The following is a 25,817-nucleotide window of genomic DNA, read 5'->3' as shown; positions in this document are numbered from 1 at the left end:
TCATTGGATAGAAAAATGTAAATGGGAAGTAGCCCTTTAATTGAACTTATAGCAATCTTTCATTATATAGACCTTTGCAATATGGAAGCCCAGAGCATTGCCTCTGGACTATACAAAAAAAACAAACAATAATAACAACAACAAAAACCCACAAAAAGCCAAGCAACATAAACTACTTCACAATTAGATCTTGCATACTTTTCTGGGTTTATCACATGGTACTCTCCCTTATGCAATTTTTAATATGTTCTAGTTTAACAGTCATGTTTGCTGTTCCACATTCAAGTCATTCCATCTCTTATCTCTGTGCAGGCATGTCAACATGCCTGAAATGCACTCCTTTCTCATCTCCTCCACTTGGAATCCTTAGCTTTCAAATACCTGTTTAAGGGTCATCTGCTATTAAAAACAAGTTCATGCTTTCTCCATAAAATTATTTTGTAAATATTGTATATTATTTTGTGTATGTGTTTGTGTATATATTTTCCCTCCACTCTTATAGACTGTAAGCTCCTTGAAAACAGAAGACAGTGTCATTATTTTTTTTCATATCTCTATCACCTAACTACCATACTAGATGCTTAAGAACTGTCTTTTAATGGAATGAAATATAATAATGAAAAGTATTCAAACTGTAGTTGTGAGATTAGCAAGCTGTTTAAGTAAGTTAGGGAAGTCATTTGAACCTTAATGAGCCTCAGTTTCTTGGTCTATACAAAGCAGATAGTATTGATATTCTTTCTTGCAGAGGGTAGTTATGAGAACATTTACATTGTTGCAAAGGGTAAAGCAGTATATAAATATGACTTATTGTCATTATATTCTGAGAAATTAGAGAATAGCTAATGTATTCTGTGGGAGGATAATGCTCTAACACTAGAAGAACTCAGACATAGAAAGGTTAAATTTCTAGCCCTAAGCCTCATTGCAAGTGATTAATGTAGCTGGAAATTAAACCTAGGAGTCATATTCCCCAGTACAGATTTCAACTGGAATCTCTCTAAAGTAGACACATTTCCAAGCACCTGTTAATAAAATGCAAATGAAATAGTATGAGCTTATTCTAACTTTTCATCTTCATATGGTTGAGAACAAAAGGTTTTCTCTTTTTTTCCTGTCCTTGAGAAACTACAAGCAGTGACTTCATTTAAAATGACTGGTATCTGTGAGAAACCTTAGCTCACTATGAATTGAAGAAATTAAAAAAAAAAAGATGTTTATCTCCTTGTAAATATGGGCCACCAGAGCTAACACTCATTTAGAGGTCAATTGGTCCTGTTTAGATTCGTACTGTTCTTCTTAGTGTTAATTAAAACATGCATTTTCTGCATTGGATTATATTATTTATATTACTTACCAGCTTCTAAAAGAACTCCATACTATACAATCATTATAGGGTCAAATAGAGAATCATGTAGCTAGGAAATGTGGGGGTTTCTATTAAGTAGTGTTTTCAAAATATTGAAATAATAAAATAGATCTATGTGTGAATGTTCCCTCAAATGAAGCAAATCACTACCCATCCATGGCTGCCCATGCTGTGTGCATGTGAAATCTTGTTCATTTTGTCCTGTAAGTGCACCCCAGGTTGTCTATCCAATGTGTAAGAGGATTTCATCAATTTCCCCTGGCATTTCAAAGTTACCAGGGGGGCATTCAGGCTGTTCACTTCTCATTCAATGACTAACCCATATTTCCTTTCTTTTATACAGTTCCCTGATAATGTGTTTTTTTTTAAATTTCTTCATTGATTTTTATTTTGTAGTCTTATGGCATATACCATGTTCATCTGTTAACACATGATTATTCCATGTATTAAAATTGAAAAAAAAACCAAACTTATAAAGACAACAGCAATACAGGCTGGTAATTATGACATCTGTATTCTGTTCTGTCTCTGACACTAAAGTACTGGGTGATTCCTTGGATAAATTATCTTTACAGATGAGGAAACTGAAATGATATGCCTATGGTCAAATAGCTGGTTAGGAACTGAAATTTAGATCCCAACACTTAGGTAAGTGCTTTTGACACCCCGGTTGACAACCCTATGGCTCTTATACTTGAGTGATTGAATTGCTAGTTTTATAGGCTAGATGTGGTTAGGTCTAAAATGGGTATACTCTACCCTCATCCTCAGCCCTGTCCTGCTCCTCCAAACTATAGATCCCCTACTCAAGACACCCAATTGGGTCTCCTTTCCTTAACTCCTATCTGCATTCAGCCTGAATGCTTTTTGCCTCCCCAAGAGACCAACTTGTTACTGGGTCACTTTCTTACTTTGCTCCATCCTTCTGTCTTCTACTTCATTTCCTCCTCTACTTATCTTCCAAGAAAAGGATTAACTCTGGCAAATCCTATTTACAAAAGTGATAAATAATTATTTTGACATCTATTTCATAATATATGTTTTTATAATTAAAATAAAACTATGGACACATGAATAAACCACATGAGGTTGGGGAAAAACCTCTCTGTCATCAATGTGTGTGTAAGTGTATATAAATATACAAATACTCATGTATGTGTGTATAATATAGATTTTTAAATATGTTATATTCAAAAAATTACCTTTAAAAATGGCTTTCATACCTTAAAAGGTCAGAAATAATCCCATGCTTATTCTGGCAGCATACAATTTCCCTCGCCTTTGCATTTCATTTCTTTGTCCTACTTTTTCCTCAATTGAGGCTGGAGGGGTAGAATGATGCTCTTTCTATTCTAAAATGATGTGGAAAAATAATAAAACATTTAGGAATTCATAAATATAGATTCACATATTATTTTCCTCCCTTTGCTTTATAATCTTTTTTTATTTCTTATTCCTCATATTAATACTAGGAGATAAATTGGAACTCTTCTCCCTATTTAATCAGTTATTAAATTGAAGGTCAAAGATTATATTATTATTCCAAAGACATTAATTTTAGTACCTCTTATGTGAAAAATACCGTATTTTCCTAGAAACAGAGAGATGGATATTAGATAAAGACAGTCTTGATCCTTGACTTCTTAGAATTTGTTGTCTAAGAAAATGGGTTTGTAATACTGAACAAAACCTGTCTTTAGAACTCCAGATCTTTTAATCTACCAAAATCGTTTACATGTAATCTAAAGAAAACAAATTCACTAAACTTCTGAAGTACATTATGGAAATTTCTTGTAAGAAATGGAGAAAAGACTCCAGTTATATATATTTGAGTTCAAGAGAATCATGTGAATTTTTCCTTCCCATATCCTGGCCTTTCAATAGATTTCTTTTCAAATAAAATCTCAGATTGATAGAGTCAGTTTTTATAAAACTGATAAAAAACTGATAAATAAAACTGATAAAAAATGAGGGTAGAGTATACCCATTTTAGATCTAACCACATCTTGCCTATAAAACTAGCAATTCAATCATTCAAGTATAGGAGCCATGGGGCTCCTTTACCTTTGTGCCTCAGCTATCCACTTCAGTTTTTAACTACCCTTATGGCAGGAAGTTTTTATTTTTGTATAGTATCAATTGATCGTGTTGTAATTCAAATTCATTTTTTTCAGCTCTGTCTATGATTACCATGTAGAATAGCAAGGCCTAAATTCTGTGTAACGTCCTTCCTGCATTCATTTGCTCCTGGTCTTTTTTTCTCCCCCATCTTCTACTCCCCTCCCCACTCTCTGACCCCCTTCCATCTTCTCTGCTCCAGTTAGAATAATACAAGTGCCATATTTAGTTTTTATTCATTGATCCAATCTTCCTCCCCTTTGTGGCTACTTTCTAGTTGGAGACCTAAAGGGATAATTGTTCTATCTTGTAAAAAAAAAATGCACTGGAAACTGGAATCTTTTAAAAGAGAGAGGTCACTGGGTGCCTGGTTTTACATCTCACCCACAACTATTAACATATTTCTTACATCATTCTGGGCCTTTAGTTCAGAGAGGAAAGAACAGAAACCTACAGACCTTTCAATAGCTCCTAGGCTTTAACCCCAATAAGTTTTAAAAAATTAACCTGGGAATATGGATTGGTGTTTGTTTACAGGTTGTGACATTTTTACATGAATGAAGGAATCACCTTTGGGAAAAAACAAGTGCATGATGTCTAGGGCCAAGGGAATGAGGGGTTAATCGGAAATTACCATTTGTGATTTTTTACAAATCATGAGATGTTAAGAGCCCTGAACCTCTGAGGGTCTGAGAGTGATGAGTGGAGATCTGATTGTCATTGACTGATAAATTATAATACAGGATAAAAGAAATGGCAGTAAATCATTAGTAGTCCTGAGAGGGAGGAAAAGAAATAACAAGATATTTTCTTCATTTATTCCTATATTTGGAGCAAAATAATGCCCCCTCTTTCCAAGTTTTCACATAAAAGGAGAAGAACAGGTCATTGTTTCAAACATTTTAATCTGTAATTTTGTTTAAAAGTTCATCTTTCTGTTTCCAAATTCTGCCCTACCATTGGAATCATGAAAACCAAATATCAGGTAAAAACATAGTCTCTAACCAGATAAAATTAGAAGTTGTTTCTCTAGGAAACCTATTTTCATTTAGCTTGAAAAAATTGTATCCAGTTTTGGAAAGACACTGTTTTAAGGACTAAGGAGATGGTCATTTCATGAAAGATTTCCAGCACAGAGTGGAGAAGAAATGAATCAGAGTTGAATCATCCATGAGGTAATTAAAAATAGGAATACAATCCAAAAACATCCTATAGGACTAGGCCATGTCCATCACCTGAATTCAACAATTCTATTTTTTCACACATGGCCAAAAAAAATTCCTTAATTAAGTAATTATGCTTCTGTATGAGATAATTCCACATTTTCTGTATGATAATACCCAACAGACATGGCCATTGCATCTTCAAGGAATTTATTATGTCTTTGTCTATTTATAAGCTGCTCATGCTAGAGCTCATCAAAGTAGCCTAGGGGTTCTGTTTCTCATATTTAAAGCTTTGATACTTCAAGGATTTTATCCATGTACTCCTTTCCATGGTATGAGGAAATAATGTATCACAAAATCATAAACTGACACAGAATTTCATTGTAGAAAGAGACTTTAGCAGTTATATGGTGTAATTTAAGAATGTTCCTCCTGTTACTTATCATTGTATCATCATCAGGCAAGCACTAAGTACTTACTCTGTGCCAGTGACAGAAAACAAGGGAAAACAAAGAAAAATCCCACATTTTCCATCTTTGAGGAGCTTATGTTTTAATGGGGGGTGATACCATATAAGTAGCTATGTATATGAAAGATATATACAAGAAATTAAAAATAATCTCAGAGAGAAGGCTCTAATAGTTAGTAGTACTGGGAAAGGTCTCTTGCAAAACCCAAGGAAAGAGAACATTTAAGGTATGGATCATAAACCTCCAGGGTAAATAAATGGTGTCAAAAGACAGAATGCTATATTTGAGAAACAGTAAAGTATAGTGCAATAGGATCATAGAAAACATGAAGATGGATTAAAGTATAAGGAAACTGGATATGAAAGAAACATTCAGTTTGTGAAGGATTTTAAACATCAGGGGATGTTTCATGTGTAATGTGTAATAAGGAATAGGGAATAATAGAGAGCCACTATGATTTAAGTATAGGGATGATGTGATTAGATTTGTTTTTAGAAAAATCACAACATAACATGCTATTTAGCTTCTGATTAAAGACCTCCAAAGAGGACGGGGTCCCAGAACATCTCACTTCATTTTGGGACATCTTTAGTTGTTAAAAGAAAGGATTTTCTTACATTAAGCTGAAATCTGGTGTAACATAGCTATTGTACCAGTTTTGTCCTTGGGGATCTAAGCAAAGCAAATCTAATCCATCTTCCATGTGAAAGCCCTTCAAACACTAGGAGAGGGATATTGTGATTTCTTAAAGTCTTCTTGTTTCTGTTTTAAATATCCTTTGTTCCTTTGAATAATTTTCAGGACTCTGTTATGTCACCTTTTAATGTTCTCTCCCCTCATGGTGGCCAACCCCACTCTAATTAAATGTTCTGTTTTCTCATATTAAAGTATGAGTTCCTTGAAAATAGATACTGCTTCAATTTTCTACTTGGTTACTTGATTTGGCAATAACAAGTGCTTAATAGTTGCTTTTTCATTCATTCATTTGTTTCTCTTTTCTCTTAACTCTTAAACATGACATAAAATCCAAAGATTCTTATTCTTTCCCTTCTTATAGAAGCAAAGAGAGACTTATACATTAATCAAGTTGATTAATAAAGGAACTTTTTCTTCAAACTATGAAAGAATCATCACTTTCTGTAGAATTCTGACAACTGATTTTTTGTTTCTTTTCTGGAGCATAATGGTTCACCAATTTATTGAATGTTAGAACCAGAACATATCTTCGAGATCATCTTATTCAAAATCCTCATTTTACAGATGAGCAAATTGAGGCCTATGTTTTAAGATAACTTATAGAGGAACACAAAGCTATTTGACAGATTCAGACTAAAACCCATTACTTGAGTTATTATGGACATAAGGATGTTTAGTGAGGATTTTATCAATGAGGATAGCTTTCCTGTCTCTGGATTAAAAAAATTCATTCAAAATCTCATCTCTGACATGCTGATATGACTCAGGGAAATTAACTCTTTTGTCCTGATTTTCCTTATTTTTAAAGTAGGGGATTTAGACTTGACAACCTGTGATATACCTTATATAGCTCCAAATCTAAAATCTAGGGACTGTAGATTCGAAAATCATCAAAGGAAAATGTTTCATTTCCCTAAATCTAATTATTAAATCAGATTTTAACTGGCACTGTTAGGTTTTCGAAATCAACCTGAGAATCTTTCAATCTCTCTATGACAAATCTGTTTTACCTTCATCAGTAAAAGATATTTTAGGAAAGATTTTAGAGGTTAACTAAATATCAAATTTAGATAGATTGCTTGCTCTCAATATACATAAAGAATGGAATGAAAAGATAGCAAAACTATTTTCTGTGGTCACATAAAGTTAGAAAACAGTGATTTCCTAGGAAAATTGGACAAAGGACATAGACAGTAACTGTCACTTTGAAGTTAAGCTTTTGTATGGGAGTGTTAAGTTTACCTTAATTAAGGAAGCAGCAAATTATTTGAATGTTTTACAAACCAGTGGTCAATGAGACCCCTGATGGCAACATTCACTTATTCTAAATAGGAGCCAAAGCTCTTTTGACCTTTAAATGTATTATTGGAGTTTGTGATGGTCATCTGGCTAAGTAAACTGTGGCTGCATCTGGTCTGCCAGCTGGCTGACACACACATGCTGGGGACAAGTTGGAGGCTGCTTATAGTTTCACCAGATGCCCTGTAGAAGTGTCCAGATGATCCCCAAAGCAGTACAAATGAATTCCACATTTTAGATAAAACATTTTTTTTGTGTGTGTATGTGGGGGTAGGTAGGCATTGCTTCTAGTCCAAATGAAGCAAATATGTTCATTCTATACCCATTTTCTAAATGAATAAATTGTGGACAGTGGAGGTACTTTTCCTTAGGATGCCAAACTTGGTCTGCCCCATACATTTTCCTAAAAGTACCTAAATACACAGTGTTTATCCATGATCCCTCTCATGAATGAGGATGTAAGTAAATGTACTTTAGTAAAGAGGAAAAAAAAAGTAATGTCAAGAAAGAATAATGGATAAATCCATAGATCAATTAGGTTTTTCCATTTGAAAAATAATTAAGTACACCAAGTCCATATTGAGAGTTAGAAGCCAGAGCAGAGAAGAGGGATAATACTAGCTACTGATTTTAATACTACTGAAGACTTTGAAGGAGCATTAGCAAGAAAATGCATCTGTCCTTGAATTTTAAGTATAATCCAACTTACGATAGATTTATCCCAGCATTAAAGAAAGTACAATAAGATATAACTCTCTGTTGGTATTTTTTTTTAAGTAGGATAGGTCTATCTTCAAACTAATTCCTTATCTGATTTTTATAACTTGATTCATAAGAAATCAAGAGTTCATGCTAAAGGAGTTTCATCAAAGAAACCAGCTTCTCTGTTGTAGTATAAGCATTTGGATCCCTCTCAGAATCACAAAACCTACCAGAACTCTGTCACAAACAGGATAGCAGCTTACTCAGTCATAAATAGTGCAAGAGGTAATACCTTGTGAAAAAGAAAAAGGAAGGGTATAATGATGTTGGCAAATGTAATTTCATTATTGCTGTTAGGGCAATGACCTGAATTCATCTCTATTTTTTTTGCCTTATTGGTTTTGCCCTTTATGCCTGTGATAATGCCAACATTGCACTGCCTTTAGGGTGAATGATTCCACTTGGATAATTCACCATGTGGAAACTAAAGACGACAGTTTATTATAGAAGAAATGTGTTAGACTCAGAAAAATCAAAAGGCAAGCCCTATTTGGAATGACTCAATTTGTCCGAAGACTATAATGGATGTTTACTGAGAATTCCAACTCAGCAAGTGTCCAGACACTTCTGATTCTGCTGTGACATATGCAATAGCTACATAAGTCCTGATGTAATTCGTATTCCATGAATAATTTCAGAAGCTTCTCTACATCTGGATCTTAATCTCTTTAACATGGTGGAATCACAAAAACATAATATAGTATTGAATTTTGTATTACATGGATTGATTTGGGGAAGTTTAAGCAGAGAGAGATCTGACTCAGTGCAGTACCCTTTTAACTTAAGTTCAGTTGTAGAATAGATGACATGAACAATTAACCAAAGAACTGTCAGCCCTAACATAGAAAGTCTATTACAAGTATTCATAGCACTTAGATTGAATTGATATAATTTGCCTTTTCTCTCTACACAAAAAAAATATGTCTAGTTAGTAGTATAGCATTTGGCAACTCAAAAGGTCCTGTTACATTGGAAGAGTCCTTAACTTTATGATGATGGGTCTTTGTATTTTCTTAGTTGACCAGGAAACTATCTACACTATAGTTATACAATATAATATACAATATAACCAGGACTACAAGGAAACTACATCAAGGAAGTTGTAGCTACAGCCATAGTCCCCTAGATTAATATCCTAGGGACAGGCTAATTATTTTTAGGGAAAAATTATTCAAATCCATTTTGTGAGGGACGGAGAAGAATTCTGGTAGACAGTAGTTCTATTTCAGGGGGCCATCCAAAGTGATTTAGTTTCTGCTTAGGAAATCCATGGTTACAACAGTAATATGTTTCTCCAGCCCAAACATGTTGCTTCACTGTTTTCTTGGTAATGTCAGAGTATTAAACTATAAGAAAAAGTATGGAAATGATGAGGATATTTTAAGAACAGTATCAGCAGGAAAGCTCTATAAAGCAATACATATCTACACTTCTGGGTCTCTTCTTCCTTCTCTTCCCCAACCAAATGGTCTTTCCTTATCCATTCTACTCATTCTCCCCCCGTTCAAATTCTATTTTAGATCTGTCTGATCTTCTCCAATATTGTGAAGGACTGCCATTTGGCTAAGGGTAAGTATGCAGGAGACATGTACTCTAGAAAATACAGTGGGAATGATGAGGGCCCAAAAGAGCTGGATAGTTTATTCTATATAAACAAGGTAGGGTTCCTGTCCAAAAGAGGGTATAAATTAGGAGGGAGAAGTCTGGAAGTGGACCACAATCCAGTGATCCACATTTGGATCATTGTGGAATTATGGAATTGTGGAATTGAATCATTGTGGAATCATCCATCCACAAATGGATGATTATTGGTTATTGCAAACAGGATTCATAAATTAAGTGGAAGGTCAGACGAACGACATCTGAACTTCCAGTTCTAAAGTTTTGTGCAATAAATAATACTGACAAAAATGAAATAGGACTCTGGCTAGTTGGACATCATTGTACAATTCATTTATCTAAGTCTTCTGGGCTTAATCATTTCCCTATTAATGGGATTTTGAAATAGTAGTCTCAAGATAGTATGTGCTATACCTTGAACTATTCCAGAGAAACTTTGTGGTGGTATGATTCATTGAAATCAATTGTATTCATTCATGTTTCTTTGCAATTACCACATCAGCTCTTCCTCCATAACTCTACCACAGAAAATTTTATTTAATGGAATGATGCTATAGGGACAAAGGGATGACATTTTTAAATTACTAAGAGATTGCTTTACTTATGGTCATACTGTACCAATCAAATTAGACACAAGCCTAGTTAACAAAAAACAAGGAGAAGCCTGCAATTTAAGTAACATAGTTTAGAGGGAACAATAAAAAAGGAGCTCTTTCCTCAGCTAGGAAGGCAAATAGCCTTAATCTATTTTTTCCCTTTGTAGTTGAATTAAATAACTTCATAGTGCTAATTGAAATAAGGAAAGAGCTTGTGGTAAGATTACCTAGGTTACTACTTCTATCTGGGGAAGCAGCATTGCTTTGTCCAGTTGTTTCATGTAAGTCAGTCTAAAAATTCATTGTTATGCTTAAGAAAGCTTAAATTTAGCTTTGGGATACTAAATTTTAGGTGAAAATATAATAACAATAGCCAGCATTCAAATAGCATTTTAATATTTACAAAGCATTTTCTAGTTATTATTTCATTTAATCCTCACAACAGTCCTAGAAGATAGTGTTATTATTATCCTCATTTTATGAGGGAGAAACTGAGGTGGACAAAGATAAAGTGCCAGAGTCACACATAATAAATATCTAAAGCAAGATTTAAATTTGGGGCTTCCTGACTCAGCCCAGCACTCTATCCACTGCACTGTCTAGCTTCCTGGGACAGAAGAAGCAGAGAAACAGATTTAGGGGACAAGCTTAAACAGGAGCTATTGAACCTGTGATAGTTTTGTTCTTTGGTTTCCTTTGGTAGTCTGTGTATTCTCTTTTATTCAAAACAGGCTTTCTCAAATTTCCAAAAGGATCCAAACATATAAAATGTTAAGAAACTTTATCTTGTTCAATCCGTAGAAGGATCTCAAGCACAAGACATATGCAAAAGGGTTGGAAGAACTTTGAGAAGACTCAGAACAGACAAGATAGCAGTCGTTAAACTAGAGTATTAGACTTGTTTCTATTTGATCCCAGAGGGGAGAACTAGGAGCAATGGATGGAAGATAAATTTTAGAGTCGATATAAAAAAATTTTTTTTCCCCAACAACTAGAGGTATCCCTAAATAAAGTGGGTTAACTTGGGTAATGGTTTATCTCTCATTAGAATTCTTAAGGAAAGTCTGTTGTCCACTCAATGGACACCCCATAGTGAGTATTTCTTGCTGAGGATGGTTAGGAATACATCTCTTCCAAATGGAGAGTCTTCCAAGTCTGAAAGTTTGATTCCATGAGCCACTTATTTTCACAGATGAACAGATAATCAGTTTATTTCATTTTTAAAATTGTTTTACAATTAAATAATCAAGCATTTATTTTTGAGAATCACTTAATATGAAATTATCTAAATCAAGCTTGAATAAACACAATTTTTCATTGTCCTATGCAGACATTGTCCTATTCATCCTAATGCAGATGGTAAAGGACAAAGTAAAAACAAGAAAACTAATTGTCCACTGTAGATATATAGTAGGACACAGTTGTCTTGTGAAATGACTCTCTCCCCAACAGACACACACTTCCATTCAACAATTTGTGAAAAAGAACCAATTCATTTCCATTTTTAAAAATCATTTGATTGTTATGAGAGATTGAGAGACTATTATCCTCTGTTTTCACTAAGTCTTCCTTGAATGGAACTAATGGTGTTTGATTTTTTGTTTTTTGTTTTGGATTTTTTTTTTGGTTTGTTTTTTTGTTTTGTGAATAGTACCATGATACCTTGCCAGTTCAGTCTTCTTAACTATCATACTCTAAACAGTGTTAGCTTTTTGAGTTAGGGTTTGGACAATCATAATTGTCATAGCTACTATAACTTAGGTTCTGTATTACACTATTATATATTTTTTTACCACCTTGCTTATAATTAGGTACATTTCTGTATCAATGATTCTCATCAATGTAGATTTCCAGTCCATAAAGCACATTATATTTGTCATTTGGTACAATTCTAAAACATCTTTTTTTGGGGGGGGAGGGGAGGAGATTCTGGACTTATGAATTCATTGATGGAGCATAACAAATTATAGTTATCTATTAGGTGGCATAGTAGGTAGAGTGCCAAGTCTGGAATCAACAAGATTCCTCTTCCTCACTTCAAATCTAATCTCAAATACCTACTAACTATGTAACCTTGGCCAATCACTTAAACCTGATTAGCTCAGTTTTCTCATCTATAAAATGAGCTGGAAAAAAATAGTAAATCACTCCAGTATTTTTGTAAGAAAACTACAGGCAGTAACTAGATGGCACAGTGGATAGAACACTAGTGCTAGTGTCAGGATCACCTAAATTCTAATCCATCCTCAGACATTTAACACTTCCTAGCTGTGTGACACTGGGCAAGTCATTTAACCCCAATTGTCTAGTCAAAAAAACCCCAAAACCAAAACTAAAACAAACAAAAGAAAACTCTTAATGGGGTCAAGGAGAGTTAAACATGACTAAAATAATCAACCATTTCTAGAAGCAGATTCCTCATCTCCTTCCAAAAGGCGATTCCATCAGCTATGCACATTATACATATTCACAAATATATATTTGTGAATCCATATTACAAATATATATGTATATTTGTACATATATACATATGTATATCTATTATCCATAGATATCCATATTACAAAAACAACAAAGGTGATACTGATGGTGACGATGATAATTGGTGAAAAAATCCTTATCCTCAAGAAGCTTCTAATCTATATGGTAAAACTGACAAGTCAGGCATACCCATAACTTTTAAGGAAAAGTACCAGAAGGTATGTAATAAAGATCGATATCTTTTTATTCCAACAAACTTTCATTATCTCTTTCAACAAGGTTATTCAGTGATGATTTGTTTTTGTAAGTACAAGTTAATTTAAAATTATCATGTTTCCTTTTCTAAGTGGTCATAACTTTTTTCATTAAACAATCCATTCTAGAACTTTGCCAGGGAGCTGGATGAAGTTCATTATTCTGTAGTACAGAGAATCTACATTGTTTCCCCTTTTGCAAATCAAGACAATATTTGTTAGCTTCTGGTCTTGTGGCATATACTACCATTCCCCATGGATATATCAACTAACAAAACTCTATTCATGGGATATAATTTGTATATCAACTAGGTCCTTTCATACAATCTCATCTTTTACTTTTAGCTTCAGTTCCTTTTTCATCATTTTGTTTTCTATCTGAAGTTAGACATATGATTGTCATTTGCAAAGATTTCATCTTCTGGAAGAGAAAGGGCAGACACAAATGAAAAAGAAAATTTGGAAGGAAATGGATTAAAACATGTTATCAAATTAAATCTGTAATTTAACCTAGAAACTAAAGCAAAGATATTTAAACATGTTATCCAATATAGTCCATTAATTTGCTATTATAATATCAGGAATATTATATTGTTCCATACATTCTGATCCAGGAAGGCCCCTTGAGTAACTTCAGGTATAGAATAGATGAGCCATTCAGTTCCCTCTTCTTACTAATTTCTATTCTACACATAGTTGTGCCTACTTTTAAGGTGCTCATGTTAAGTTAAATCAGGGGAAACATAGTTATGACTCTTGATCTTAAATATGATTTGGGATGCTATCAGTCAATAAACTCTTATTAAACCTACTATGTTCCAGGAACTATGCTAAACAGTGGGGATACGCATAGAAATGCAACAGTCTGCCCTCAAGGAACTCACATTCTATTGATGGAAAAACATGTACACATAACTATATGTAAAGTCGTTGCAAAAGATAATTTTGGCATATAGAACATTCAGGAAAAGTTCCCTGTAAAAGTGACACCTATGGAGAGTTTTGAAAAAGTCAAAAGATTTTTAAGAGCTGGGGCTAAGGAGGGCAGAATAGGAGAGAGGCCAGTGCAAAGGAAATAGGAGAGGATGTGCCATGTGAAGATAAACCTGGCTTTCCTTGACTCTGAGGATTTCTTTATTTCTCATTTTAAATTACATTGCTAAAGACTCTTCCCAGAAATAGCCAGATAGGAACAGGGACAGGGACAGAAAAAAGGACAGGAACAGGGAAGGAGGGAAGAAGAGAGGGAAAAAGGGAGAGAAGGAGGCAGAGAAAGAGGCGGGGGGGGGGCAGAAACAAAAAAATAAAATTATATCATCCAGGAATTAAAAACAAAATAAAACATTTTTCCCACTAGAAGTTTGAGAGATTTTTAGGGCTCTGTTTTAGTTTAGACTTTTGCATTTTACTTTGATATAATTTGCATCTTTAGGAGACTTTTGTTCAAGATACTAATAACATGGAACAGATTTCAATAAAAACTAGTGGGATGGAGCTCCAGGGAAGCATATTCAAAACTGCAGGCTCTGTGAATTCAACTCCTGTTGGTGAGAGGATTCAGATAAGGAGAGAATAAATGCTACAGTGTAGGGTAGATTTGGAATAACTGACTGAAGTCATTTGAGGACTGGTTATAAAAAATCTAACTCCAAAACAATTTTCTTCATTTTATATCTTTAATTCTCAAATAACTCTTCTTTAAAGGACTCAGGATTCCTTACTTCAAACTGCTAGAACTTCTAACACAAATAGAAATAGAAGAGTCTGAGAAAGCAATCTGAGAATATTGTCTAAGATGTAGCTGACTTTAGATAGCCATTATCACTTAGTTTTTTGATATTCTTTTTGCCAGGCAGCTTATAACAAAATCCAATATATAAGACTTCCTCAAAGATACACGTAACTCACAGGAATTCAAATATATAGAAAGCTATCCAGAAATAGAAGATACTTCCTTAACTCTGCCCTGCACTGCAGGGAAAGCACTCCTATTAATTACATATAGAAAATTCTTAAATGCCTGTAGGCTGGGTGGCTGTTATGACTGCAATTCCAGTAATGGGCCAGCCAATGTGATCAGGGAAAGCTAAATGGGGCTGTGATAGAACACTGGACCTGGAATCCAGAGAACCCGATTCAAATTTGACCTCAGCTTTTTTATCTGTAAAAATGATCTGAAGAAGGAGATGGCAAATTACTCCAGTATCTTTGCAAACAAAACCCCAAATCAGGTTCAACAACTAATCAAAATTTCTAATTTTCCGCATTTTAATATGCTGCTCATAAGGTATCTTCATAGTGGGAAAGAGGCCAGTAGAAGTTATTAGCAACAGTTGTTACCTTTGTGCCTCACAAATCAATTATTCTATCTCCATGCAATTCTCAGAATTTCCAGAACTCTCCATCTCTTTCTACACATGATACCAGCTAAACTTGGCAGTAATATGCATTGTTGAACATTGTTGCTATGTATTTCTGGAAACTATAAGAGTGAAGGACTTGTAACCAATTGGTAGATGTTTATTATTCATTATTCTCTTACTATTGTACATCATTTTTATCATTAATTTGACTAATTGTGCAATGGTAATAGTAATAACAACTGTATTTAGAATCAAACATGCTCATCAGCTTCTCTGGGAATCCAACACCATTATCTAAAGGTACTTTGGTAAGGATTCACTGAAGTATGACAAGTCTATAAAGAAAGTGGGTTTTAGCTACTAAGTAGGGATTCTGAGCTAATTTCCAACTGGGTAAAGCTATAAATACAGATACCATTTGAAAACAATTTTGTACTGTCCTGAAAAGAGATTTGGAACTAGAGGATGGGAAAATTATAAGATTATAAACAAAGAGCCTAAAGGGGCCTCAGAGGCTAATTAGTATAAACCCTCATCTTATAAATGAAGAAGGTGAGGGCATGGGAGAGTAAGTGATTTGCTTAAGATAATGAGTGTTAAATGTCAGAAGTACAATTTGAAAACAGGTCCTCTTTTCATTTTCATTTTCATTTCCAGGTTCCCATCCAAAACTTTTAGAACAGAATTGTCAAACATGGCCTCTGGACTTCATTTGCAATCTGAACCAGCTTAAAAATGTAATTTGGAAATATTGATTTTTTTTCCTTTTAAAAATTTATTAAAGCTTTTTATTTACAAAACACATGCATGGGATGGGTAATTTTTCAACACCGACTCTTACAAAAACCTTTTGTTCCAAATTTTCCCCTCCTATCCCCTACTCCCTCCCCTAGATGGCAGGTAGTAATTTGGAAATATTTAACAAAATAAAAATACAATATAATATTAAAAAATTACAGTTTTTCTAAGTCAATGAATAGCTGCAGGGATCCTTACATTTAGTTTAGTAGCTCTTGTTTTTATTTCAATTTCAATTTGATAACACAAACTTAGAAGAATAGTAGAAAGTGTGCCACTTACTCAACACTTCCACCCAGTGGTGCAGGCAAAAACTACTAGAGTAGAGGATTCCATTTAGGCCAGAGATTCTCTGAGCTGAATAGAATCATTAACAAAACTACCTGTTAGTTAACCTAACAGAAGATGATCTTCATCTTCGAGACATTTATTAAGCTCTTTTCATGTATAGAGTAAATACTAGCTAATGGAAATACAAAGTTGAAAAGTAATGGAAACATTGCATAATCTTGGCTCTTTAAAAGATCAAATCAGACTGGAGATAGAATAATACTTATATATAAATAATTATAGCAATTAATACATGATTAAGTAAGTAGGAGGGGATGAATGAAGCATCATGGAGAATTCAATGAATGAAGTCTCTTTCTAAATGAAGCAACAAAAAAGCATCATAGAGAAAGAGATGGACATTGGAGTTGGATAAAGACTAGTTAGAGAAACATCAAGGACAGGCTCATTTAAGTCTGTTTTTAATAATAACACCAAAATATTTTCACCTCTAATATGGCAAATATTGATAGATATAAATCACCTAGTCAAAAGCTCTTTGTTGTTCTCAATGATTTTAAGAGTCTTGAGACTAAAAGTTTAAGAATCAATGTACTATATACAGTATAGAGTATGTGAAAGGAATAGAAATGAAATTAATTTCAACCCCATGTAAAAGATACTTTACTATATTTTTTGATATTCTTGACAAAATTATTTTAATTGAAGATATTTCAGCATTCATATTTTTAAAAATACTGTGCTGATGTGAATTGTTGTAATCATGAGCACCCATTGTTGCTTTTTATAAATGAATGGTGTAATGAATAATATGTTTTTATTAGATTTAGGCATGTTTTGTTTGTTTTAGAAATGAATTCTTATAAAAGCATTTTGTTAGTAATGACCTTTATACTTTCTAAACTGTCAGAAGCAAAACCAGATCAGAAGTTATTTTGCTACTGTGCATTTTCTGTGTTTGATTTACTTTACTTTTTTTTTTTTGAAACCATTCAAAAATGGTTTCAAAGACTTCCTCTTTCTATGAAAATTTTAATGGAAAATTAACTTTGTTAAGTAGCCTAAATAATAAATTTTCTTTTTTATGCACAAAAGAACTTTGTAATTAGGAAAAAAGAAATAATCCTTTAAATTCCACCTTATAGACATTTATTGGGTATCTACTATGTGAATGACATTGAGGCATGAAGATATAGAGCAACAGCAAAATAATACCTGCCTTCAGGGAACTGACATTCTACTGAGGAAGTGTTACCCACACAAATCTATAATAATACAAAGTCCTTTGTACTCAATCATGTTGAATAAGATATGATGTATCAAAAAAAATCTTTGAACCACACAGAAGAATGAAAAAAATAACAACTGGATTAAGCACTGATATCTCTTTCATTCTGGCTTACTTTCATGTCTTCTCAAATACTATGATTCTCCAAAGCAAAACCTATCTTATGTATTTAAATTAAATGCAACTAAGAAAATGAAGATTCACCATTTACAATTACTAACTTTAAGTATTAAAGAACAAAAGAAAAAGTGATAATAATCTCAGGTTCATTTTAAAGTTTCCCTCCTAAAGAAAGGAAATGGATAAAACCATAACACTAATAATTTTCCTTTTTGTTTGAAATGATTTCCCAGGTGTTATTTAATTAATTATAATTAATAAACAAATACTTTTCAAAAGACGAAATGAAAATAAATACACATCTAGCCCAATCATCACATTATGCTCAAAGGTAATACCCTATCAACGAAAAACAGGACATATATAATTTTTATATACATTAGAGTAATCATTCTATATAAGGGCATAAAAGAAATGATATGCATATAAGTACATAGGAAATTAAGCCTACTGGTTAAACTCTGAAACTATTCTGTAGTTTAGGTTAACTTTTCCAAGATTATGAAACTAGACATGAACCCATTTTTCTTGCTCTGAGATTTATTTTTTAATGTCATATTCCCTCCTCCTTACATTGTGTACATATACAACACATACATATTCATATATAAACGCAGGTATATGGGTAAAAGGTGAGAGAAGCTAGGTGGCACAGTAGAGTGCTGATACTAGAGTTAGCAAGATCTGAATCGAATGAAATCCAGCCTCAGAAACGTAGATTAATCTCTCTCAGCCTTAATTTCCTCATTAATAATAATAATAATATCCATCTCCAACTGTTGTTGTGAGGATAAAATATTTGTAAAGCACATTATAAACCTCTTAAAGAGTTATATAAATAGTAGGTATTTTATACTATTGACAGTTATTTTAAATGAAATTTCTCTTTGTATCTCTTGCTGTTGGATTTTGTTGGTGATGTATACAAATACTGAGGATTTATGTGGATTTATTTTGTATGCTGAAACTTTGCTAAAGTTGTGGATTATTTCTAATAGCTTTTCAGTAGAATCTCTGGAGTTCTCTAAGTACACCATTATATCATCTGCAAAGAGTGATAATTTGGTTTCCTCATTACCTACTCTAATTCCTTTAATCTCTTTCTCAACTCTTATTACTGAAGCTAGCATTTCTAATACAATATTGAATAGTAATGGTGATAGTGGGCAACCTTGTTTCACTCCTTCTGCATCTTAAATAGATGTGATTGTAATAATTATAAGAGCAATAGTCTATACTATAGTGGAAACTAGAATGGAAGCATTGCTGTTCCCAAAATGGTTCCTGGATGTTTTGCTTCTTGAGCTAGGCTTGCTTGCTCTGTGGGTGGCAGTTAGTTGACAGTTGGTGGGGATGATTGGCCCTTTATCTACTCAAGATGCTTCCCCTACATGATGGCTGTAAGGGCTGCTATTATTATCCTCATTTTAAAGATGAAAAAAGTGAGGCAAACAGAAGTTAAATGGATTGCCTAATGTGTCACATAGCTGGTAATTGTCTAATGCTGGATTTGAATTGATTTGTATTTATGTTATTGTTTGTGATTTGAAGCATTTTATATGGCTGGCTTTTTATTTTGTTTTGTTTATTTCTATAATAGTCATGTAACTAATTGAAAGAAAGTTGAAAAAGAAATTAAGTGAAAAAAGTATGCTTCAATTTGTTAGTTTATCAGTTCTCTCTCTGGAGATAGATATCATTTTTCTTCTTGAGTTCTTCTTGCTTCAAAGTTTGCCACACCTCTCAGATGTGTCCCCATTCTATATTCTCATAGCTTCAATTTTGTGCAAGTTTGGCTGAGACATGAGCAATGACAATCATAGAATAAAAAACATGCTACTGCCACCTAAGATTTGACAACATACACACATATTAATCCTTCAGAGATCTTTAATTTCATTGATGTACATACTCTCTCTAGTGATACAAATCACAACTTACTTGAGAGATGATCTTCAATCCATTTTTTTGTTGTTGTTGCCAGTGGGTAACGAGCTTGAAGATGCTTGTCCTCAGATAACAAGGGCACAACCTGTCATTGGTCCCATATTCAAGATCTTTTAGCCTTAGTAACATTTGCCAGAGTAAATGCTCCTTTGGCTAAAATAGGCAGGATACTCTTTAATGAAAATGTTATTTGTAGATATTTTCTCATTCTTCCAAGTTTTTTCTTCTTGCTTAATTCTTCTCAATGCTTAGGAGTGGCAGATGGAGAATTTACACCTTACATCTATTTTAGATGATTATTGGGAAAGGGGGTTGCAGTTGTACTGTATTTATTATTTTTGTTCTAGATTTATCCTCACATGTCAAGTGGAATCTTTCCATGATAATCTTCCACAGATGTTGTACTATAGATCGGATGTGTTTCTGAATGTCTCCTGGGTCATTTCAATAGAAGTCTCTAAGAACAACTGCTGCTTTTTTTTTTTTTTACAAGATATAAAGGTGAGAAAGGCTTGCCTTAATCAGTCATAGCTACCCAAATATTAGCATATCTCTTAATTAAACCATCTTCATAGTTACTTATGTCTCAAACCTCTCAATGCCTAAATTACCCAAGTCTTCTAATCACATTGAGGGGCTTCTGGCCAGAAATATAAGACTGGACATCTTGTTAATGTTTCCCTTTCAAATTATCCAAGTATCTATTCAAATATGTAATATATATAATGCATCTATATGTACTATATATATATTCCAGCTTTTAATAAAAAAATCACAGCTTTGTTATAATATTTTTTCTGTCACTAACACAAGGAGTTAGACTAAGGATATATCCCAAGGATACAGTGCTGGAGGGATTTTTTTGGTATCTTTGTTCTTCTATGGTCCCCTTCTATGGTTCTTCTATGGTTTGCTCTCCACTAATCATAAAAACATTGATAAATAGTAAATATATGTTGTAGAATTGTCTCAGAATGCACACATGTGATTTGTCTTAGGAAAAATTGTTCTTCCCCAAGTGAAGTAATATCCTTGGCTGAGAAGAAAACCTATCTCAAACAGCATAGGCAATCTGGCAAAGAAGAAAGAAGGGAGGCAGGGAAAATTCCACACTCAAAGAGCATGATCCATGCTAAGCCAACACAACATCAGTGACATGCTCAACATCACACTGATAGCACAATGCCATATCAATAATACCATCACCAGCTTTGGACCAACAACTCACCAACATGCTGACATCACAGGGTCATGTCAGTAACTCGCCAATAATACACCAACATCGAACATCCTACTAATGCATCAAACACACAAATGTCCCACAGTATCACTCCAATAATATGTCAATATCCTGAAAATAACAGCAATCAACATCATGACAAGAACACCCCAGCAATGCACCAACTCCATGACAAAATGAGCATCGCTCTAATAACTGGCTCCATTACACCAAAACCACACCAACAATACCAAGCAATGTGCCAGCATCCCATAGACAACACAGCAACCACATGCTGGCAACATGCAGCTACCACAGTATTATGTTGCTGATGTGACGTGGCAGAAACACCATCATGTCACCATCACCAACATCATACCAGTAACATAGCAACATTTGCTGGCAGCGTGTCAATAATACACTAGCATCACTGTGCCCACCAATGTCATACCCATATCGTTCCAACAATATTCTGTCACCAAAATCACAATGTAATGTGAATGTTGTCCCAATGTCTCTTCTGTAAAATGCCAATTTCACCTCATCACAAGGCAATAGTCATACAATATAATATAATATGTGATGCATAAGAATTAAGAAGAAAACTAATAGGCAGAAAGATTTGACATATAAAAGCTTATGTGAGAGAATTGAAGAAACCTTATGATGACTTTAAAGTTGCTGAGGTTTTAGCAGTTAGAAATAGTCAGTTCACAGTTAGCTTCAGCAGAGTGATTCTTAATTGGTAGGAGAGAGAATTGATTTCTTTGGCCAAGAGCTTCAGTGACAATCATTGCCCTTCATTGCTACTTCCTTCTCATTCTAAAGATGAAGAAACCGACCTCCACAAAGGTTAAATGACTCACTCAAAGCCATGCAGAAAATCAGTGGCCAGTCTGGGAAAATAATAATTAGAAATATGCTAACATGAACCATGGGAAAGGAGGAGGTTCCCCCTTCCTAAAGATCTTCTAAGTGGAGCACAGATGACTATTTATCAAGGATATGATATTGATGGAATTATTAGTTGTAGAGGGCTGAAACTATTGAATCGATGCTCTGAGGTCAGGACTGCTGAGTACTTGAGGCTAACTATGGATTGGACAATACTCTATGGGCATATGCTTGGAAAATGGCCCTTCCCTGTATTGTGTGCTGGCTCAATGATTGGTGTATACAGAGGATTGTAGCAGGGACTAGGGGGTGGAGTAAGACTAGCCAGAGTCACTTTTTGGTGGTAGATGAGAGAGAAGGCAGTTGTGGAGATTCTGCTTCCATCCTGTTCAATCCTGTGTCTAAGACCAAGAATAAAGACTAGGGACTTTTGCTTATCCTGACTCCGGTGGATTCTGGGGTATCCTGGGTACTAGCATGGTCATCACAATTAGTCAGTCACAGGGTAGAACTTAATGGATGTTGAGATCATCCAAAAAAAATGATCTCCAAAACAACCAGGCAGTTATTTAAAGAGGAAGAATAGGTTTTAATGATTGGGGAATTTAGGAAAGGCCTGTGTTGTGCATTAAGTGAAGTTAAAGAATCCATAGGGAGATGTTAAGCAAAGAATATGTCCTTGACAAGAGAGACATCTTGTACCAAACAAAGGTTAGAAATAGAATGTTATTTCTAGGAAATTTAGTGTGCTAGTTTGAAAGCAATGGAGACTGGATGAAGAAAAATTATACAAAATAAAAATGGAATAGGAGGTAATACTAGAATTAGGAGTTTTTATTTTATCCTGAAGAAAAAAAGGAAGTCATTGAAGCGCTCTCTCTCTCTCTCTGTATATGTATGTGTTTTAGATTATAACATCATACATCTAGAAAGGGCCTCACAAGCTACTTTGCCTAATTCATTTTATATTTGGAAAAACTCAGGATCAATAGTGTCAGAGCTAGGCTTTGAACTTAAGTTCTCTGAATTCAGAGGTACAGTTCTTTGCTAAACTAGGATAAGCTATTTATCACTGGCTATACCTAGGGGCCTTTCTTAGCTTGCCCAGGAGACTCAATTTCCTATTCCTTCAAGGGGGTGGAGATTACATAATTCTCAACTCACCTACTGGGCTGAGGTTTCCCCTTTTCAAGCAAGTCATTTCCTTTCCCTTCATCTAGGGCAGGGTTTTGATTTTTGTGTGTGTGTCTTGGATACCTACAAAGAAAGCTATTATAGTTAAATTAAGATATAATTAACAATTTTTTTTAGTTCTCCCTGTTTTTTCTTTTCCTCTTCTTCTGGGAATACTTGATTTTGACTCTGAGGGATTAATAGTTTTGGCTCTACATAGACTAAGAAACTCTAACCTAGGTAAAGTCTGTGTGTGTGTGTGTGTGTGTGTGTGTGTGTGTGTGTGTGTGTTTCAAATCCAATTTGCAAAATGACTGTTTCTGAGATAGAGGGAGAAGAAGAGGAAAAATCAGTTTCTAATCTGGTTGTTTCTAGATTACATTTATTATCAAATTAGGTTTTTTCTTTCTTTTTTTAATAGGAATATCTGCATTTCAGATTCTTTAGTTTGTGATAGTTTCCTGATTGGTATACAAGTTTGTCCAAACTACCTATTCTTCTTCCATATCAAGTTATCTCCTTATCAAAACCAACAATTTCCAGTTTCTGAAACAGGAACTATTTCTCTTTTCCCCTAGTTTATATACATGAACACTAAAAAAAAATATGATGAATAGTGTTTATATTGACCAATATTTTATTCACAAGACAAAAACTTTGATATTACATGAGTGCATTTAGAACAAAAGCTAAAGTTTCTTCAGCTGAGAGGAAATTGAAGTGAGGAAATGGCGTATAGGGTACTTCCTTTTTTCCCTGGATAGAAAAAGGGTATGGGAAAATATTGTGGCCTCATCATTTCTATATTTGTGACTGGCTCATCAAAGTGCTTTGTGTTAGTAAGATCTCAGCAGTCTTCTCTGTTCTGCTTTCGATTGCTTCTTATTTTTTCACTTGTATTGAAGTCCTTGCACCCCCTGCTTGCTTAGCTTCCTATTCTTCTATCTGTCAACTCATTCCTTCTGCTAGGTTCCATGACACTTTGGGAGATAATCTGTCCACAGGTTAAGGCCAAGGCCAATTGGACTTTAAGAATGGGTAGAACTAGGGAAGGTTCTATAGCAACAACAGGTTCAACAGGTTCAACAACAGCAATAACAGCAGAAGTGACAATAGCAACAAAAATGGCTCACTAGGAGACAAGTGCTTACTATCCTTAATTGGTGACCAACCATTTATGAGCAGTCCTCCATACATAAGATAGCTACAATGGATAAGATACATAAGACAGTTCAATGGTTAGAGTACCAAGACTGGAATCAGGAAGCCTCTTTTTCAAATGCAGCCTCAGGTACTTACTAGTTGGATGACTTTGGGAAAATCACTTAATCCTATTTGCCTCAGTTATGTCATCTGTAAAATGAGCTGGAAGAGAAAATGGCAACTATTCCTGTATCTTTGCGAGAGAGAGAGAGAGAGAGAGAGAGAGAGAGAGAGAGAGAGGGAGGGAGGGAGGGAGGGAGGGAGGGGAAGGAAAGAAACCCCATCAAATGAGTTCACAGAGTCATTGAACAACACCAGGCTCCCAAGTATAGTGATATTGGCACTTTTTTTTGACACTTGTCTCTTGCTATTACTTTGCATATGTATCAGATCAGTAAGAAGTACATTCATTGGTTCTTTGTCCTTTTTGTCCTTTCCTTCTCTCTGCCAAAGAGTAACTCTACTGAAAGCCTAATACTAGGAAATAGAAGGGAGGAAGAGAGTGCATTAGATTGATTCCTAAATCACACCAAGCTCTCTTTGATTTGGCTTCATCTCTTCAGTTCAGTAATTATTTTGACACAGAGCTAGTCCCTAGCAAAATTATGATAGATGTCTACAAATTTAATCATTGTGGCCTCAATGTCTTTCCCTCATGTTATTCCTCCATTTTTCTTGACCTTACCACAGGAGCAGTAGGTTCTTATTCTCTCCACTTTCCCTTTTTCTACTTTTTGAGGTTTCAATATCTTCAAATCATAAATTAAATTATAAATGACTAACAAAAATGATTTTTACTTAAAATATACTAATTTATAAGCTCCATAAGGGACATATTGTATTCTATCTTAGTTGATAGAATCTAGAATAAAATTTTGCACATAATGAGTTTTCAGGAAATATAGAATAGATGTATGGATATAATGGCCACTGGGGATTTTTGCATCAAATAGGAAATGGAAGCATAAGTCTTTTAATTCTGAGCTTTTTGGCATTAACAAATATTAGACTTCTCTTAAATACATATTTTAAATGCTTTTGTTCTCCACTTATGTCACATGTTGTTTGGAAAACATATCTACAAAAAATATTTGTAAGATACCTTTGAGCATACAATATTATACCAAGATCAATAGATTAAAATTAAGGTAGAGTTTTTTAAATTTTCAAATTATATAAAATGATGTTTTTATATCTTTAAAATAAAAAACCATGTTTTCAATGGGGGAGGAGCTTAAGTAGTCCCAAATGAATTGCAGATGTCAATTTTTAAAGGGGTTCTTTTTTCCTTAAAATATCTTGTTCTTCAACTATCTGTACAAATTATAGTTTTTAAATCTATCTCCTAATTTAGGATGAATACACATGAAGAATAAATTTTGAGAACAAAATGATTACTAAAATTAGTCTCTAATCCTCAGAAATGCCTTTAACTTAAAACCACCAAGAAGTGCATTCAATTTAAGATTTCCTCCAAAATAAATATATATTCTAGTTATTTTAAGTGCCCCGGAACTTAGATAATTGTTTTATACTTCTGGATTCAAAGGCATAAAATACATTGTACATTGGATTCCTTTAATTCTTCAGCAGTATAATGTAGTACATTGACTTATTTTTGTATTTAACTCAAGTGTACTTTCATTGGATGTGAGAGTTAGAATTCTGATGAATTCAATAGTCTTGTAGT

This window comes from Sarcophilus harrisii, chromosome 3 (assembly GCF_902635505.1).
Source record: "Sarcophilus harrisii chromosome 3, mSarHar1.11, whole genome shotgun sequence".
In the NCBI taxonomy this organism is placed as follows: Eukaryota; Metazoa; Chordata; class Mammalia; order Dasyuromorphia; family Dasyuridae; genus Sarcophilus; species Sarcophilus harrisii.
This window is presented reverse-complemented; position numbering follows the sequence as displayed.